Below are 18741 nucleotides of genomic sequence, written 5' to 3'. Positions count from 1 at the left end.
GCAGTGCCACAAGTATGTGGGACTATCGTTATCAACTTTACATCTTTTGGTATTCACGCTATGAATATGTGTAACATTACGTTCGAGATTCATTAAGAATAAACCATTGACCATCAGGGCATGACCATAAAACATATCTGTCATATAAATAGAACAACCATTATTCTCGGATTTAAATGAGTAGCCATCTCGTATCAAACGAGATCCAGATACAATGTTCATGCTCAAACTTGGCACTAAATAACAATTATTGAGGTTCATAACTAATCCCGTGGGTAAATGTAGAGGTAGCGTGCCGACGGCGATCACATCGACCTTGGAACCATTCCCGAAGTGCATCGTCACCTCGTCCTTCGCCAGTCTCCGCTTATTCCGCAGCTCCTGCTGTGAGTTACAAATGTGAGCAACGGCACCGGTATCAAATACCCATGAGTTACTACGAGTACTGGTAAGGTACAAATCAATTACATGTATATCAAATATACCTTTAGTGTTGCCGGCCTTCTTGTCCGCTAAGTATTTGGGGCAGTTCCGCTTCCAGTGACCCTTCCCCTTGCAATAAAAGCACTCAGTCTCAGGCTTGGGTCCATTCTTTGACTTCTTCCCGGCAACTGGCTTACCGGGCGCGGCAACATCTTTGCCATCCTTCTTGAAGTTCTTCTTACCCTTGCCCTTATTGAACTTAGTGGTCTTATTGACCATCAACACTTGATGTTCTTTCTTGATTTCAACCTCTGCTGACTTCAGCATTGAGAATACTTCAGGAATGGTCTTTACCATCCCCTGCATATTGTAGTTCAACATAAAGCTCTTGTAGCTCGGTGGGAGCGACTGAAGGATTCTGTCAATGACCGCCTCTTCCGGGAGGTTGATCTCTAACTGGGACAGGCGGTTGTGCAACCCAGACATTTTGAGTATGTGATCATTGACAGAACTGTTTTCCTCCATCTTACAACTATAGAACTTGTCGGAGACTTCATATCTGTCGACCCGGGCATGAGCTTGGAAAACCATTTTCAGCTCCTTGAACATCTCATATGCTCCGTGCTTCTCAAAACGCTTTTGGAGCCCCAGTTCTAAGCTGTAAAGCATGCCGCACTGAACGAGGGAGTAATCATCAGCACGTGATTGCCAAGTGTTCATAACGTCTTGGTTCTCTGGGATGGGTGCTTCACCTAGCGGTGCATCTAGGACATAATCTTTCTTGGCTGCTATGAGGATGATCCTCAGGTTCCGGACCCAGTCCAAATAGTTGCTGCCATCATCTTTCAGCTTGGTTTTCTCTAGGAACGCGTTGAAGTTCATGTTGACATGAGCATTGGCCATTTGATCTACAAGACATATTTTTGCAAAAGTTTTAGAGTAAGTCCATGATAATTAAGTTCATCTAATCAAATTATTTAATGAACTCCCACTCAGATTAGACATCCCTCTAGTCATCTAAGTGTTACACGATCCGAGTCGACTAGGCCGTGTCCGACCATCACGTGAGACGGACTAGTCATCATCGGTGAACATATCCATGTTGATCGTATCTTCCATACGACTCATGTTCGACCTTTCAGTCTCTGTGTTCCGAGGCCATGTCTGTACATGCTAGGCTCGTCAAGTTAACCCTAAGTGTTCTACATGTGTAAATCTGTCTTACACCCGTTGTATGTGAACGTAAGGATCTATCACACCCGATCATCACGTGGTGCTTCGAAACGACGAACTTTAGCAACGGTGCAAAGTTAGGGGGAACACTTTCTTGAAATTATTATAAGGGATCATCTTATTTACTACCGTCGTTCTAAGTAAACAAGATGCATAAAACATAATAAACATCACATGCAATTATATAGTAGTGACATGATATGGCCAATATCATATAGCTCCTTCGATCTCCATCTTCGGGGCTCCATGATCATCTTCGTCACCGGCATGACACCATGATCTTCATCATCATGATCTCCATCATTGTGTCTTCATGAAGTTGTCACGCCAACGACTACTTCTACTTCTATGGCTAACGCGTTTAGCAATAAAGTAAAGTAATTTACATGGTGTTCTTCAATGACACGCAGGTCATACAAAAAAATAAAGACAACTCCTATGGCTCCTGCCGGTTGTCATACTCATCGACATGCAAGTCGTGATTCCTATTACAAGAACATGATCTCATACATCACAATATATCATTCATCATTCATCACAACTTCTGGCCATATCACAATACATGACAATTGCTGCAAAAACAAGTTAGACGTCCTCTAATTGTTGTTGCATCTTTTACGTGGCTGCAATTGGGTTCTAGCAAGAACGTTTTCTTACCTACGAATAACCACAACGTGATTTTGTCAACTTCTATTTACCCTTCATAAGGACCCTTTTCATCTAATCCGCTCCAACTAAAGTAGGAGAGACAGACACCCGCTAGCCACCTTATGCAACTAGTGCATGTCAGTCGGTGGAACCTGTCTCACGTAAGCATATGTGTAAGGTTGGTACGGGCCGCTTCATCCCACAATACCGCTGAAGCAAGAAAAGACTAGTAGCGGCAAGCAAGTTGACAAGATCTACGCCCACAACAAAATTATGTTCTACTCGTGCAATAGAGAACTACGCATAGACCTAGCTCATGATGCCACTGTTGGGGAACGTAGCAGAAAATAAAATTTTTCCTACGGTTTCACCAAGATCCATCTATGAGTTCATCTAAGCAACGAGTGAAAGGGGAGATGCATCTACATACCACTTTGTAGATCGCGAGCGGAAGCGTTCAAAAGAATGGGGTTGAGGTAGTCGTTCTCGTCGTGATCCTATCACCGGAGATCCTAGCGCCGAACGGACGGCACCTCCACATTCAACACACGTACGGTCAGCGTGACGTCTCCTCCGTCTTGATCCAGCAAGGGGGAAGGAGAGGTTGATGATGATCCAGCAGCACGACGGCGTGGTGGTGGATGCAGCAGAACTCCGGCAGGGCTTCGCCAAGCTGCTGCGGGAGGAGGACGAGGTGTAGCAGGGGGAGGGAGGCGCCAAGACTTGGGGTGCGGCTGCCCACCCCCCTGCCCTCCTTTATATAGCCCCCCAGGGGGGGCGGCCCTGGGAGATCAATCTCCCAAGGGGGGGCGGCGGCCAAGGGGGGTGGAGTGCCCCCCAAGGCAAGTGGTGCGCCCCCCCCCCCACCTAGGGTTTCCAACCCTAGGCGCAGGGGGGGCCAAGGGGGGGCGCACCAGCCCACTAGGGGCTAGTTCCCATCCCACTTCAGCCCATGGAGCCCTCCGGGATAGGTGGCCCCACCCGGTGGACCCCCGGGACCCTTCCGGTGGTCCCGGTACAATACCGGGTGACCCCGAAACTTTCCCGATGGCCGAAACAGCACTTCCTATATAGTTTTCTTTACCTCCGGACCATTCCGGAACTCCTCGTGACGTCCGGGATCTCATCCGGGACTCCGAAAAACATTCGGTTTGCTGCATACTCATAGTCATACAACCCTAGCATCACCGAACCTTAAGTGTGTAGACCCTATGGGTTCGGGAGACATGCAGACATGACCGAGACGGCTCTCCGGTCAATAACCAACAGCGGGATCTGGATACCCATGTTGGCTCCCACATACTCCTCGATGATCTCATCAGATGAACCACGATGTTGAGGGTTCAAGCAACCCCGTATACTATTCCCTTTGTCAGACGGTATGTTACTTGCCCGAGACTCGATCGTCGGTATCCCAATACCTCGTTCAGTCTCGTTACCGGTAAGTCACTTTACTCGTACCGTAATGCATGATCCCGTGACCAGACACTTGGTCACTTTGAGCTCATTATGATGATGCACTACCGAGTGGGCCCAGTGATACCTCTCCGTCATATGGGGTGACAAATCCCAGTCTCGATCCGTGTCAACCCAACAGACACGTTCGGAGATACCTGTAGTGCACCTTTATAGTCACCCAGTTATGTTGTGACGTTTGGTACACCCAAAGCACTCCTATGGTATCCGGGAGTTACACGATCTCATGGTCTAAGGAAGAGATACTTGACATTGGAAAAGCTCTAGCAAAACGAACTACACGATCTTGTGCTATGCTTAGGAATGGGTCTTGTCCATCACATCATTCTCCTAATGATGTGATCCCGTTGTCAACGACATCTAATGTCCATAGTCAGGAAACCATGACTATCTGTTGACCAACGAGCTAGTCAACTAGCGGCTTATTAGGGACGTATTGTGGTCTATGTATTCACACGTGTATTACGATTTTCGGATAATACAATTATAGCATGAATAAAATACAATTATCATGAACAAGGAAATATAATAATAATACTTTTATTATTGCCTCTAGGGCATATTTCCAACAATAAACCCCATCTTTTTATCCTCGATGGCAACAATACAATACGTGCCTTGCTGCCCCTGCTGTCACTGGGAAAGGACACCGCAAGATTGAACCCAAAGCTAAGCACTTCTCCCATGGCAAGAAAGATCAATCTAGTAGGCCAAACCAAACTGATAATACGAAGAGACTTGCACAGATAACTCAATCATACATAAAAGAATTCAGAGGAGATTCAAATATTTCTCATAGATAAACTTGATCATAAACCCACAATTCATCGGATCTCGACAAACACACCGCAAAAAGAGTTTACATCGAATAGATCTCCACAAGAGAGGGGAAGAACATTGTATTGAGATCCAAAAATAGAGAAGAAGCCATCTAGCTAATAACTATGGACCCGAAGGTCTATGGTAAACTACTCACAACTCATCGGAGGGGCTATGGTGTTGATGTAGTAGCCCTCCATGGTCGATTCCCCCTCCGGCGGAGCGCCGGCGAAGGCTCCAAGATGGGATCTCGCGGATACAGAAGGTTACGGCGGTGGAAATTGTGTTTCGTTGGCTCCCTGGATGTTTTCGGGGTACGTAGGCTTATATAGGAGGAAGAAATACGTCGGTGGCCGCCTGAGGGGCCCACGAGACAGGGGGCGCACCCTGTAGGGGTGGGCGCGCCCTCCTATCTCATGGCCTCCTTGTCTGCTGCTTGGCTTGCACTCCAAGTCCTCTGGATCACGTTCGTTCCAAAAATCACACTCCCGAAGGTTTCATTCCGTTTGGACTCCGTTTGATATTCCTTTTCTTCGAAATACTGAAATAGGCAAAAAAACAGCAATACGGGCTGGGCCTCCGGTTAGGAGGTTAGTCCCAAAAATGATATAAATGTGTAAAATAAAGCCCATAAACATCCAAAAGGGGTAATATAATAGCATAGAACAATCAAAAATTATAGATACGTTGGAGACGTATCAAGCATCCCCAAGCTTAGTGCATGCTCGTCCTCGAGTAGGTAAATGATAAAAACAGAATTTTTGATGTGGAATGCTACCTAGCATAATTCTCAATGTAATTTTCTTTATTGTGGCATGAATGTTCAGATCCAAATGATTCAAAATAAAAGTTCATATTGATAAAAGAAATAGTAACACTTCAAGCATACTAATCAAAGTAATCATGTCTTCTCAAAATAACATGGCTAAAGAGAGTTCATCCCTACAAAATCATATAGTTAGGCTATGCTTCATTTTCGTCACACAAAGGTGTTCCCAACTTCTATACCCCCGATGACAAGCCAAGCAATTGTTTCATACTTAAATAATCTCAAACTTTTTCAACCCTCACGCAATACATGAGCGTGAGCCATGGATATAGCACTATGGGTGGAATAGAATATGATGATGGGGATTGTGTGGAGAAGACAAAAAAGGATAAAGTCTGGCATTGACGAGGATAATCAACGGGCTATGGAGAAGCCCATCAATTGATGTCAACATGAGGAGTAGGGATTGCCATGCAACGGATGAACTAGAGCTACAAATGAATGCTCAACAAAAAGAAACTGGTGGGTGTGCATCCAACTTGCTTGCTCACGAAGACCTAGGGCATTTGAGGAAGCCCATCGAAGGAATATACAAGCCAAGTTCTATAATGAAAAATTCCCACTAGTATGAAAAAGACAACCTATGAGACTCACTATATGAAAAACATGGTGCTACTTTGAAGCACAATATATGAGACTCGCTACATGATGAACAAGGTGCTACTTTGAAGCACAAGTGTGGAAAAAGAGATAGTAACATTGCCCCTTTTATTTATTTCCTTTATTTTCTTTTTTTTCTTTTCCTTTTTTTGGGCCTTTCTCTTTTTTCTGGCCTTTTTTTTCTTTTTTTACTCTAATAATGATGATCATCACACTTTTATTGATTACAACATATGAATTACAACTCGAAACTAGAACAAGCTATGACTCTATATGAATGCCTCCGGTGGTGTACCGGGATGGTGCAATGAATCAAGAGTGACATGTATGAAAATTATGCATGGTGGCCTTGCCACAAATACGATGTCAACTACATGATCATGCAATGGAAATATGACAAAATTAAAGTATGTCATGATGATGATGAACGGAACGGTGGAAAGTTGCATGGCAATATATCTCGGAATGGCTATGGAAATGCCATAATAGGTAGGTATGGTGGCTGTTTTGAGGAAGATATAAGGAGGTTTATGTGTGACAGAGCGTATCGTATCACGGGGTTTGGATGCACCGGCGAAGTTTGCACCAACTCTCAAGGTGAGAAAGGGCAATGCACGGTACCGAAGAGGCTAGCAATGGTGGAAAGGTAAAAGTGCGTATAATCCATGGACTCAACATTAGTCAAAAGAACTCATAGGCTTATTGCAAAAATTTATAAGTCATCAAAAATCAAGCACTACGCGCATGCTCCTAGGGGGGTAGATTGGTAGGAAAAGACCATCGCTCGTCCCCGACCGTCACTCATAAGGATGCACAAGGCAGGTACACTTTATGTTTCAAGTTTATTACACAACTTTAACCATACGTGCATGCTATGGGACTTGCTAACTTCAACACAAGCATTCTTTAAATTCATAATCACCCAACTAGCATGAATTTAATATCACTACCTCCATATCTCAAAACAATTATCAAGTATCAAATTGATCATAGCATCCAATTCACTTCCTATGATAGTTTTTATTATACCCAACTTGGATGCCTACCATTCTAGGACCAATTTTATAACCATAGCAAATACCATGCTTTTCTAAAAGACTCTCAAAATAATATAAGTGAAGCATGAGAGACTAGCAATTTCTACAAAATTAAGCCACCGTCGTGCTCTAAAAGATATAAGTGAAGCACTAGAGCAAAAACTATCAAGCTCAAAAGATATAAGTGAAGCACATAGAGTATTCTAGCAAATTCTAATCAAGTAGGATTCTCCCAAAAGGTGTGTATAGAAAGTATGATTGTGGTAAACTAAAGAGCAAAGACTAATATAATACACGACGCTCCAAGCAAAACACATATCATGTGGCGAATAAAAATATAGCTCCAAGTAAAGTTACCAATGAACGAAGACGAAAGAGGGGATGCCTTCCCGGGGCATCCCCAAGCTTAGACTTTTGGCTATCCTTGAATATCTTGGGGTTCCATGGGCATCCCCAATCTTAGGCTCTTGCCACTCCTTATTCCATAGTCCATCAAAGCCTTACCCAAAACTTGAAAACTTCACAACACAAAACTCAACAGGAAATCTTATAAGCTCCGTTAGTGAAAGAAAACAAAACCACCCCATAAGGTACTATAATGAACTCATTATTTATTTATTTTGGTGTTAAACCTACTGTATTCCAACTTCTCTATGGTTTATAAACTATTTTACTAGCCATAGATGCATCAAAATAAGCAAATAACACACGAAAAACAGAATCTGTCAAAAACAGAACAGTCTGTAGCAATCTCTAACTAAAGCAAACTTCTGGAACTCTAAAAATCCTAACAAAATAGGAAGTCCTGGACAATTTGTCTATTGATCAGCAGAAAAAGAATCAACACAAAATCACGTTTATGTGATTTAACAAAACTAATTTCGTCCGTGCAAAGTTTCTGTTTTTCAGCAGAATCAAATCAACTATCATCATAGGTTATCCTATAGGTTCTACTTGGCACAAACACTAATTAAAAGATAAAAACACATCTAAACAGAAGGTAGATGCAAAATTTATTACTAAACATGAACAAAAACAAAAAACACAAATAAGATTGGGTTGTCTCCCAACTAGCACTATCGTTTAACGCCCTAGCTGGGCATAAAAGCGAAGATAGATCTAAGTAGTGCCATCTTTGGTACTCAATTCATAAGTAGCTCGCATGATAGATTCATAAGGTAATTTGACTTTCTTTCTTGGAAAGTGCTCCATGCCTTTCTTTAATGGAAATTGGAATCTAATGTTCCCTTCCTTCATATCAATAATCGCACCAATCGTTCTAAGGAAAGGTCTATCAAGAATAATAGGGCAAGAAAGATTGCAATCTATACCAAGAACAATAAAATCTACGGGCACCAAATTTCTATTTGCACCAAATTTCTATTTGCAACAATGAGCTTGTGTTGGTTTTCCTTGAAGAGGAAACGGTGATGCAGCAATACTAGCATAAGTATTTCCCTCAGTTTTTGAGAACCAAGGTATCAATCCAGTAGGAGGCTCCTCAAAAGTCCCACGCACCTACACAAACAAACAAAGAACTCGCAACCAACACAATAAAGGGGTTGTCAATCCCTTCACGGCCACTTGCAAAAATGAGATCTGATAGAGATAGTATGATAAGATAAATATATTTTTGGTATTTTATAATATAGATGCAAATAAAAGTAGATTGAAAGCAAAAATGATAAAAGATAGACCCGGTGGCCATAGGTTTCACTAGTGGCTTCTCTCAAGATAGTATAAGTATTACGGTGGGTGAACAAATTACTGTCGAGCAATTGATAGAAAAGCGAATAATTATGAGATTATCTAGGCATGACCATGTATATAGGCATCACGTCCTCAACAAGTAGACCGACTCCTGCCTGCATCTACTACTATTACTCCACACATCGACTGACTCCTACCTGCATCTAGAGTATTAAGTTCATAAAGAACAGAGTAACGCATTAAGCAAGATGAGATGATGTAGAGGGATAAACTCATGCAATATGATATAAACCCCATCTTTTTGTCCTCGATGGGAACAATACAATACGTCCCTTGTTGCCCCTGTTATCACCGCAAGATTGAACCCAAAGCTAAGCACTTCTCCCATGTCAATAAAGATCAATCTAGTAGGCCAAACCAAACTGATAATATGAAGAGACTTGCAAAGATAACTCAATCATACATAAAAGAATTCAGAGGAGATTCAAATATTTCTCATAGATAAACTTGATCATAAACCCACAATTCATCGGATCTCGATAAACACACCGCAAAAAGAGTTTACATCGAATAGATCTCCACAAGAGAGGGGGAGAACATTGTATTGAGATCCAAAAAGAGAGAAGAAGCCATCTAGCTAATAACTATCGACCCGAAGGTCTACGGTAAACTACTCACAACTCATCGGAGGGGCTATGGTGTTGATGTAGAAGTCCTCCGTGGTCGATTCCCCCTCCGGCGGAGCGTCGACGAAGGCTCCAAGATGGGATCTCACGGATAAGAAAGGTTACGGCGGTGGAAATTGTGTTTCATTGGCTCCCTGGATGTTTTCGGGGTACGTAGGCTTATATAGGAGGAAGAAGTACGTCGGTGGCCGCCCGAGGGGCCCACGAGATAGGGGGGCACACCCTGTAGGGGTGGGCGTGCCCTCCTATCTCGTGGCCGCCTCGGCTGCTGCTTGGCTTGCACTCCAACTCCTCTGGATCACGTTCGTTCCAAAAATCACGCTCTCGAAGGTTTCATTCTGTTTGGACTCCGTTTGATATTCCTTTTCTTCGAAATACTGAAATAGGCAAAAAACAGCAATACGGGCCGGGCCTCCGGTTAGTAGGTTAGTCCTAAAAATGATATAAATGTGTAAAATAAAGCCCATAAACATCCAAAAGGGGTTATATAATAGCATGGAACAATCAAAAATTATAGATACGTTGGAGACGTATCAGCCCCCGTAATGTTGGCACTTGCAATGGCGAGGCAAGCAAAGGTGGCACTGAAATGGTGACATTGCCGATAATGACACTGCTCAAAATGGCGCTGACAACCAGAACGCTGGCAATGATGCTTGCGCTGGGAACAACAACACTGACGATGATATGATCAATGGGGACGATGAAAACCCTGAGGATATCGATTATTATCTAGAGTACGTGGAGGATAGAAGCCTTGGTCCCGACGAACTTGATGTTATTGAGGATCCCCTCGAGGCGCCTTAGCTCGAAACTTTTCATGGGTAATTGGCTAGCACGACCAAGTGCATCAAGCAAAAGACCCAACAGCTTACATCCAAACAGGACGAGCTTAACGATAGATGGTCGAGTTTCTCAGGGCCGAGCAGGATCTTGAGGACAAGTTTGGGAAAACTGGGGCCAATAAATTTTACCCCCAAAGGAATTTGCTTCCAGAGTTGAATGAGGAGGGAGAAACAACGTGCTATCTAAGTGCGAATGGGCCGAATAGCCCGACCGCCCACCTCGGGGCCGAGATAGGCCATCCCACGGAAATAAGAACCTCCAAGAAGCTCCTTAGTGCCGAGGCGAAATAGATCCACCATGGCCCCTAAAGAAACATGAGATGGGGAATAAGCTCCATCCATAGACAGCGGTTCCACCTCGGTCAATTTACAAATCTAGGGAACGCCCACCTGCTGGATAGGTGGGCTACATAGCTTGGTTAGCCGAAAACAATGATATACACGATTATACACGTGACCAGAATGTAACCACATCTGATGTTCGTCATGCTACCACCAAGGTGAAAGGAGCTTCCCATCCCATGTGCTTAATAGACGAGGTAATGCAGCATTAGTTCCCCGAAGGGTTTAAACCCATAAATATTAAGCAATATGACAAAACAATGAACCCTCTCTTATGGATTGAGGATTTCGTCATGCATGTTCACATGGCCGGTGGCGATGATCTCCACATGGTTGGTTGCCGAGAGGTACAGCAACTGGTTCACCAAGGTAAGGAGTGGCTAGGACAGGATTTGTGGCCAACAGTGTTTTGATTTCTTCCAGAGCTGAGCTGGCCTCGGGCATCCACTGAAGCTCCCGCTCTATTTGAACAGTTAGCACACGGGAAGTGTCATTTCACTAAGGCGAGATATGAATCAGATTAAGGAGGCAATGCATCCTACCAATCTCTGGATATCTCTGAGCTCGGCAGGTGTTTTGAATCGGCTCAAGGAGGCAATGCATCCTACCGATCTCAGGATATCTCTGAGCTCGGTAGGTGTATTGAAGTAGAACAAACCATAGGGAGTGATAAATGAAATTGCTTCTTGGTTGGATTCCTTTATCCTGATTTAATGGTAGCCCGAGCACACATCTAGAAAAAATAAGAGGTCATGACCGACTGTGACATTGATAATTTGGTCGATCTGACATAACGAGAAGGGGTCATTAGGGAAGGCTTTGTTGACGTCTTTAAAATCGACGCACAAGCTCTAGGATTTATCCTACTTGGGTGCCATGACCAGGTTTTCCAATCAGTACGAATGTTTAACTTCTCAGATGAATATGGCCTCCAGTAGTTTTGCCAGATTTTCTCCCATTGCTGGTCTCTTTGGCTCGGAGACCTATGCAACACATGTTTAACTGGTTTAGATCCCTCTATTATGTTCACGCTATGCTCTGCGAGGTCCCTTGGGAAGTTGGAATGTCTGGCATGTTGAAAGGGTGCCAAGCAAATATATCCCAGTTTTTGCGAAGAAATTCGCGGAGTGCCACGTCTAGCGTGGCGTCCAGACGAGTTCCGATAGAGGCCGTTTTAGACGGGTCCTTGATACGTCTCCAACATATCTACTTTCCTAACACTTTTCTTCTTGTTTTGGACTCTAATTTGCATGATTTGAATGAAACTAACCCCGGACTGACGCTGTTTTCAACAGAACTACCATGGTGTTATTTTTATGCAGAAATAAAAGTTCTCAGAATGGAATGAAACTTTGCGAGGATTTTTTATATCAGATAAGAGAATTCCGGAGCCAGGATGGACCTAAGGGGGGCAACTTGGTAGGGACAACCCACCTGGTGGCCCCACTGACCCTCAAACCGATGCTATAAAATCCCATATTTCCAGAAAAATAAGGAAGAAAGGATTATCGCGTTTCACAAGACGGAGCCGCCTCCAAGCCCTGTTCTTCCTCGGGAGGGCAGATCTGGAGTCCGTTTGGGGCTGCAGAGAGGGGTATCTTCAATCTTCGTCATCACCAACACATCTCCATCGCCAATTTCATGATGCTCCCCATAGGGAGTGAGTAATTCCTTCGTAGGCTCGCTGGTCGATGAGGAGTTGGATAAGATTCATCATGTAATCGAGTTAGTTTTGTTAGGGCTTGATCCCTAGTATCCATTATGTTCTGAGATTGATGTTGCTATGACTTTGCCATGCTTAATGCTTGTCACTTTGGGCCCGGGTGCCATGATTTCAGATCCGAACCGTTTATGTTATCACCATTATATCCATGTTCTAGATCCGATCTTGCAAGTTATAGTCACCTACTACGTGTTATGATCCGGCAACCCCGGAGTGCCAATAGTCAGGACCACTCCCGGCGATAAATGTAGTTTGAGGAGTTCAGGTATTCACCGAGTGTTAATGCTTTGTTCTGGTTCTCTATTAAAAGGATGTCTTAATATCCCTTAGTCTCCAATAGGACCCTGCTACCACGAGAGGGTAGGAAAAAAGATGTCATGCAAGTTCTTTCCATAAGCATGTATGACTATTTACGGAATACATGCCTACATTATATTTATGAACTGGAGCTAGTGTCGTATCGCCCTAGGTTATAACTATTGGGGAACGTAGTAATTTCAAAAGAATTCCTATGCAAATGCAAGATCATGGTGATGCATAGCAACGAGAGGGGAGAGTGTCGTCCACGTACCCTCGTAAACCGTAGGCGGAAGCGTTATGACAACGCGGTTGGTGTAGTCGTACATCTTCACGTTTGACCGATCCTAGTAACGAACGTAGAGCACCTCCGTGATCTGCACATGTTCAACTCGGTGATGTCCCATGAACTCACGATCCAGTAGAGCTTCGAGGGAGAGTTCCGTCAGCATGACGGCGTGATGACGGTGTTGATGAAGCTACCAATGGAGGGCTTCGCCTATGCACCGCTATGATATGACCGAGGTGGATTATGGTGGAGGGGGCCACCGCACATGGCTAAAGATCAATGATCAACTTGTGTGTCTTGGGGTGCCCCCCTGCACACGTATATAAAGGAGCAAGGGGGGAGGCGACCGGCCAAGGAGGAGGGCGTTCCAAGGGTGGAGTCCTACTCCCACCGGGAGTAGGACTCCTCCTTTCCTAGTAGGAATAGGAGAGGGGGAAGAAAGGAGAGGGAGAGAGGGAGGAAAGAGGGTGCGCCCCCCCCCTCCTTGTCCAATTCAGACTCCCAAGGGGGGGTCAGCCCTAGGCCCTCTCCTCTCTCTCCCACAAGGCCCATGTTGGCCCATTAGATCCCCGGGGGTTCCGATAACCTCCCGGTACTCCGATAAATATCTGGTGACCCCCGGAGCTCATCCGGTGTTCGAATATAGTCATCCAATATCGATCTTTATGTATCGACCATTTCGAGACTCCTCATCATGTCCGTGATCATATCCGGGACTCCGAACTACCTTCGGTACATCGAAACACATAAACTTATAATATTGATCGTCACCGAACGTTAAGCGTGCGGACCCTACGGGTTCGAGAACTATGTAGACATGACCGAGACACGTCTCCGATCAATAACCAATAGCGGAACCTGGATGCGCATATTGGCTCCTACATATTCTACGAAGATCTTTATCGGCCAAACCGCATAACAACATACGTTGTTCCCTTTGTCATCGGTATGTTACTTGCCCAAGATTTGATCACCAGTAGCTCAATACCTAGCTCAATCTCATTACCGGCAAGTCTCTTTACTCGTTCCGTAATGCTTCATCCCGCAACTAACTCATTAGTCACATTGCTTGCAAGGCTTATAGTGATGTGCATTACTGAGAGAGCCTAGAGATACCTCTCCGACAATCGGAGTGACAAATCCTAATCTTGATCTATGCCAACTCAAAAAATACCATCGGAGACACGTGTAGAGCACCTTTATAATCACCCAGTTACGTTGTGATGTTTGGTAGCACACAAAGTGTTCCTCCGGTAATCGGGAGTTGCATAATCTCATAGTCATAGGAACATGTATAAGTCATGAAGAAAGCAATAGCAGTAAACTAAAACGATCAAGTGCTATGCTAATGGAATGGGTCAAGTCAATCACATCATTCTCCCAATGATGTGATCCTGTTTATCAAATGACAACTCATGTCAATGGTTAGGAAACCTTAACCATCTTTGATCAACGAGCTAGTCAAGTAGAGGCATACTAGTGACACTATGTTTGTCTATATATTCACACATGTATTATGTTTCCGGTTAATACAATTCTAGCATGAATAATAAACATTTATCATGAAATAAGGAAATAAATAATAACTTTATTATTGCCTCTAGGGCATATTTCCTTCAGTCTCCCACTTGCACTATGTAACATCCCAAAATTCTAAATTTTGGAATGTTATATTCAATAGATAGATTTTATTGTTTGTTTGATTGTTGTGTGATTGATTGACTGAAAGTGAGTGAATTCGAAACTTTTGAAAGTTAAATGAGAGGGAACAAAAGGATTTTCCCAAACTTTCATTTTTGCATTTTGATCTCCATGAATTCAAATTCTTTTCACCACAAAACCCTAGAGAGAAGATGACACGACTTCTTCCATTTATTTAAATGACAAGGGGTGTTGAAAATAATTGAATTTCAATTGGAAAATATTTCCAACCCAGGAACTTTATGCAACTCAATGATTTCCACGAGCGAAGATAAAATGACTTCTTCAAAACATATGAAATATGATTTGGGAGTTTCAAAGAAATAAATTCAAAGTTCTTTTGAATTATTTTCAATTTGTAGTTATTTGATTTTTATTCAAATTATTTTTCTCCAAAAATAAAATATATGGAAATTAGGGTAACATGATTCCCTACGGTAGAAAATTGGATAGAAATAAATTTGAATTAATTTTGGTATTTTTTTAAAATGATTTTATTGGGTTTTAAATAGGTTAGTAGCACCGTTTAAATTATTAGAATTATTGTGGATTTTATTTTTAAGCTAGAATAATGTTCATGTTGTAGAAAATCTTTTTCTGCAAATTTTGATATATTATATGCCTATAGTATCTTATAGTTTATTTAGTTTTATTTCTTCTTCTGTAGAAATAAATGTTTTAAAAAAAATACAAATCTTCTCCTCTCCCCGACTAGGCCGGCCCAGCTCCTGCCAGGCCAAGCCCAGCCCAGCCACACCGTCCCCGACCTCGCGCTGGAGGCCGGATCCCGCACGACTCCGCCGCCGCCTCGACATTCGTGCCGCGGTCGGACTCTCCCTGCCGCCTTTGCCCCACCCCCACGCCTCGGAGCCGCCTCTCCCTCCTATAAATACTCTGCCCGGGCCCCATTCCTCTCCTCCTCGCGTCACGCGCCGCCACCGCTGCATCTGCCGCCGCCGCGCCGGAGTTGCCGCCGCCGCCGCCGTTCTGCGCCTCCACTCCACGCGCCGCCGCCGCCATCTCGCCGCCCTCGCCCCTCGCCGCGCAGCCAGGAGACCACCGGAGCACCGCCAGCGACCATGCCCGATGCCGGACTCGCTGGAATTAACCGTCGCTGCCGGTTTATTTTCCCTGAACCGGTATAACCGCAAACCGCCCCAGTTTATTTTTATTCGTTTTCGGTTTTTATAGTTAGATCGTTTTTTTATTAGGTTTAGTTATATAGCGAATGCTCACTAGTTTAGCCTCTGTAGTGAAAGGTTTCATTTGTTAGGATTTCGTAGCGAACATTCGTTCGGTATAGTTTTTCTTTTCTTTTTAATTTCGGCCAGGGACCCGTTTGTGATTAGTTTGTTTACAGATTAGTCCCTGTACTTCAAACGATCACTACTTTCTGCTCGTTTATCCAAATCCAACGAAACCAATGCCCACTTCTTTGTTATGATCCCCTCTATCCAGATAAAAAACTTAAACCTGTTTTTGAAAGTTTAAAATTTGAATTTCAAACAGTTTAGTATTTGAACTTCGTTTGGTCGTAACTCGAGTTTTATAACTCAGTTTGAGTTGATTCTTTTTGCAAATTGAAGCTCTTGACCTAAACTTTCTGATAAGGCCAAATTCACATAGTTTTGGTACTGTTAGAAATTGTTTTATGCTGCAAGAGTTATTTTCTTGGTTTTGATGTTTGCTGAATCGTTTTCTTCGTTCTTTTCGATTCTTTTCAGTGATTGCTTATGTGTGGTTACTATTGCTTGCTTACGATAGATTGAATGGAGTGTGACGAATAGAACTATCAGGAGTTGAGTGTGAATCATCTTCATCAACAGTACATGCAAGTTCACACTTTGATCATACTTTTCATTACCCAGTTTTTATGCATTAGTTTCAGCCCTCAAACAATTGCATGATTAGGATCTGATTAATATGTGGGTTTTGGGAAGTAGATGAGGTAGTACCTATTACCTGTTTTATTATCAAACCCATGGGAGTTACTGCTACGTTTGCTTACATTGCCATGCTATGCTAGTAGACGTGGATTGGGTGAGTGTATCCATGACAGATGTGAGATTGTTAATTAATGGTTTATTTAAGGTGGCAACTTTAATACACATCTGGGTGGATTGAGGCACTTGGGTATTCCAGGATTGCCTATTTGTGTTTGGACCGCCACCCAGACTCAAAGGGATCATAAGATTATTCATGCTAGAAACTTCCGTGTGCAGCCACATGCTATTATGGGCTCTAGCATAGTTTATTAAGTCGTGCGAACTCTTACAGTGGTAGACTAGCAGATGTAGGGGAAAGTAGGTGTACAGGTCTACCCATCGTAAGGTGCTAGCGCTTCTTAAAGACTATGTCTCGGTCATTCGTTTCTCAAACACCATGTAGTGCGAGAAAACCAACAGAGGAGATCGAGTCGGGAAAAGTGCACAAACCTCTGCAGAGTGTATAAACTAATCATGATTAGCTGTCTCCCCGGTTATGGACATCTTGAGTATCTAGTACTTGGATTATCATGTGAATCTCATCATGTTACTTTAATTAATTTTGTTGGGTTTTAATGATGATGTTTAATTGGGATTGAGAATGCTATCAACCATTCTCAATGTTTAACAACCACAATGATAGTTAAATAAAATTTATTCCTTTGCAGTATGGAAAAATTGGCTTTTCGCAAAAACTGTAACCATAGAGCTTTCCACCAGCCATATATGCATGTAGTGATAGCCTTTATTCATCATTGCTCTATGGTGTGAATTTGCCAGTACATTCAATGTACTGACCTACATGGCTTCAACGTCTCATGTTGCGGGATTTCTTAAGACGAGTAAGTGATACGTTAGGGTTACGGTTTCTACACTCATATTGCCGTTGGTGTTGATGGGAATCCACATCCTTGTTACTTCTGCTATTTGGATTTGAGGTAATAGTATTTACGTTACTTTATACATGTGATTTACCTCTATTATAAATCCTCGAGTAATGTTTGTGTCAGCATACCGATCCAGGGATGACACTTAAGCACAGAGATTCGATCCATTCGGGTCGGGTCGCTACAAGATGGTATCAAAGCACATGTTGACTGTAGGATGTGACCCTAGAGACTGGCAAGCCCATAGGAAAGATTTTCTCTCAAACCTTCTTTTTCAAAAAGGATCTTTTACCTCTCTTCTCTTCTAAGCTTATTCAAATATTCCCTTTTAGTGAGACTATACCCCTTTCCCCTTTTGACCATGAAGATTTGGCTGATGAGACCACTCCAAGAAGTACTAGATATCGGACAACTAAGACCACTTCGGAATGAAGAGGATTTTACCGTGCATTACAAAGATGAAATTACAACAGTGAAGACTCCGAAGACTAGGGAATTTGAAGGCTTTGAAGAATTTCTAGATTGGTATGACCTAGGAAGGCTACTCTGATAGAGCTTGTCAGACTAAGGAAGTTGTCAATACCCGACATCAAGGTGTATGGAAGAAAGACCGGAACATGGAGCATCCAAAACTCAAATTTTTAGTCGTCGAGAAAACCCCAAGACAGGAGATATCAATTATGGAATGATAACTCATGGCAGAGACATAGTCATAAACATGGATATCCATGATGCTATCGCTCGCTCATGTTATTGTCACCGTGAGGTGTTAAGCATGCAGATGCATGGAAGGATTGGATGGTAGAAGGCTGATAGAGCATTTGTCAGCAAAAGATGCAGTTTTAATCTTAGCTGGTATATCACCAGGATCTGGAGTACTACATCAAGTTTAAGATGGATCTTCAGGAAGCCATATTTGACAAGGAAGCATTTCATGAAGAACTCAGGACCCAGAAGCTAAAAGTAGGCAAGCTGGAGAAGCAAAACCTCTAGATACCGGAGATTCGTCAGGAACTGAAGGACAGTAGGACATGGTTCATGTTAAGGATGTTAAAACCCAGAAGTTTGGAACGCAACTCCAGAATATTAAAGGATGTCACTGGAGACTTCGCGTCAACAGAGATCTAGCAGAGGAACTTGAGAAGGACAAGCATGATTGGAAGGTGCCATCGGAGACATGAAAAAGACTTGAGGAGTTTGGTGACTTTGAA

The sequence above is a fragment of the Triticum dicoccoides genome, chromosome 1B, assembly GCF_002162155.2.
Source record: "Triticum dicoccoides isolate Atlit2015 ecotype Zavitan chromosome 1B, WEW_v2.0, whole genome shotgun sequence".
In the NCBI taxonomy this organism is placed as follows: Eukaryota; Viridiplantae; Streptophyta; class Magnoliopsida; order Poales; family Poaceae; genus Triticum; species Triticum dicoccoides.
The sequence above is the reverse complement of the archived record's forward strand: the minus strand, read 5'-3'. Positions refer to the sequence as shown.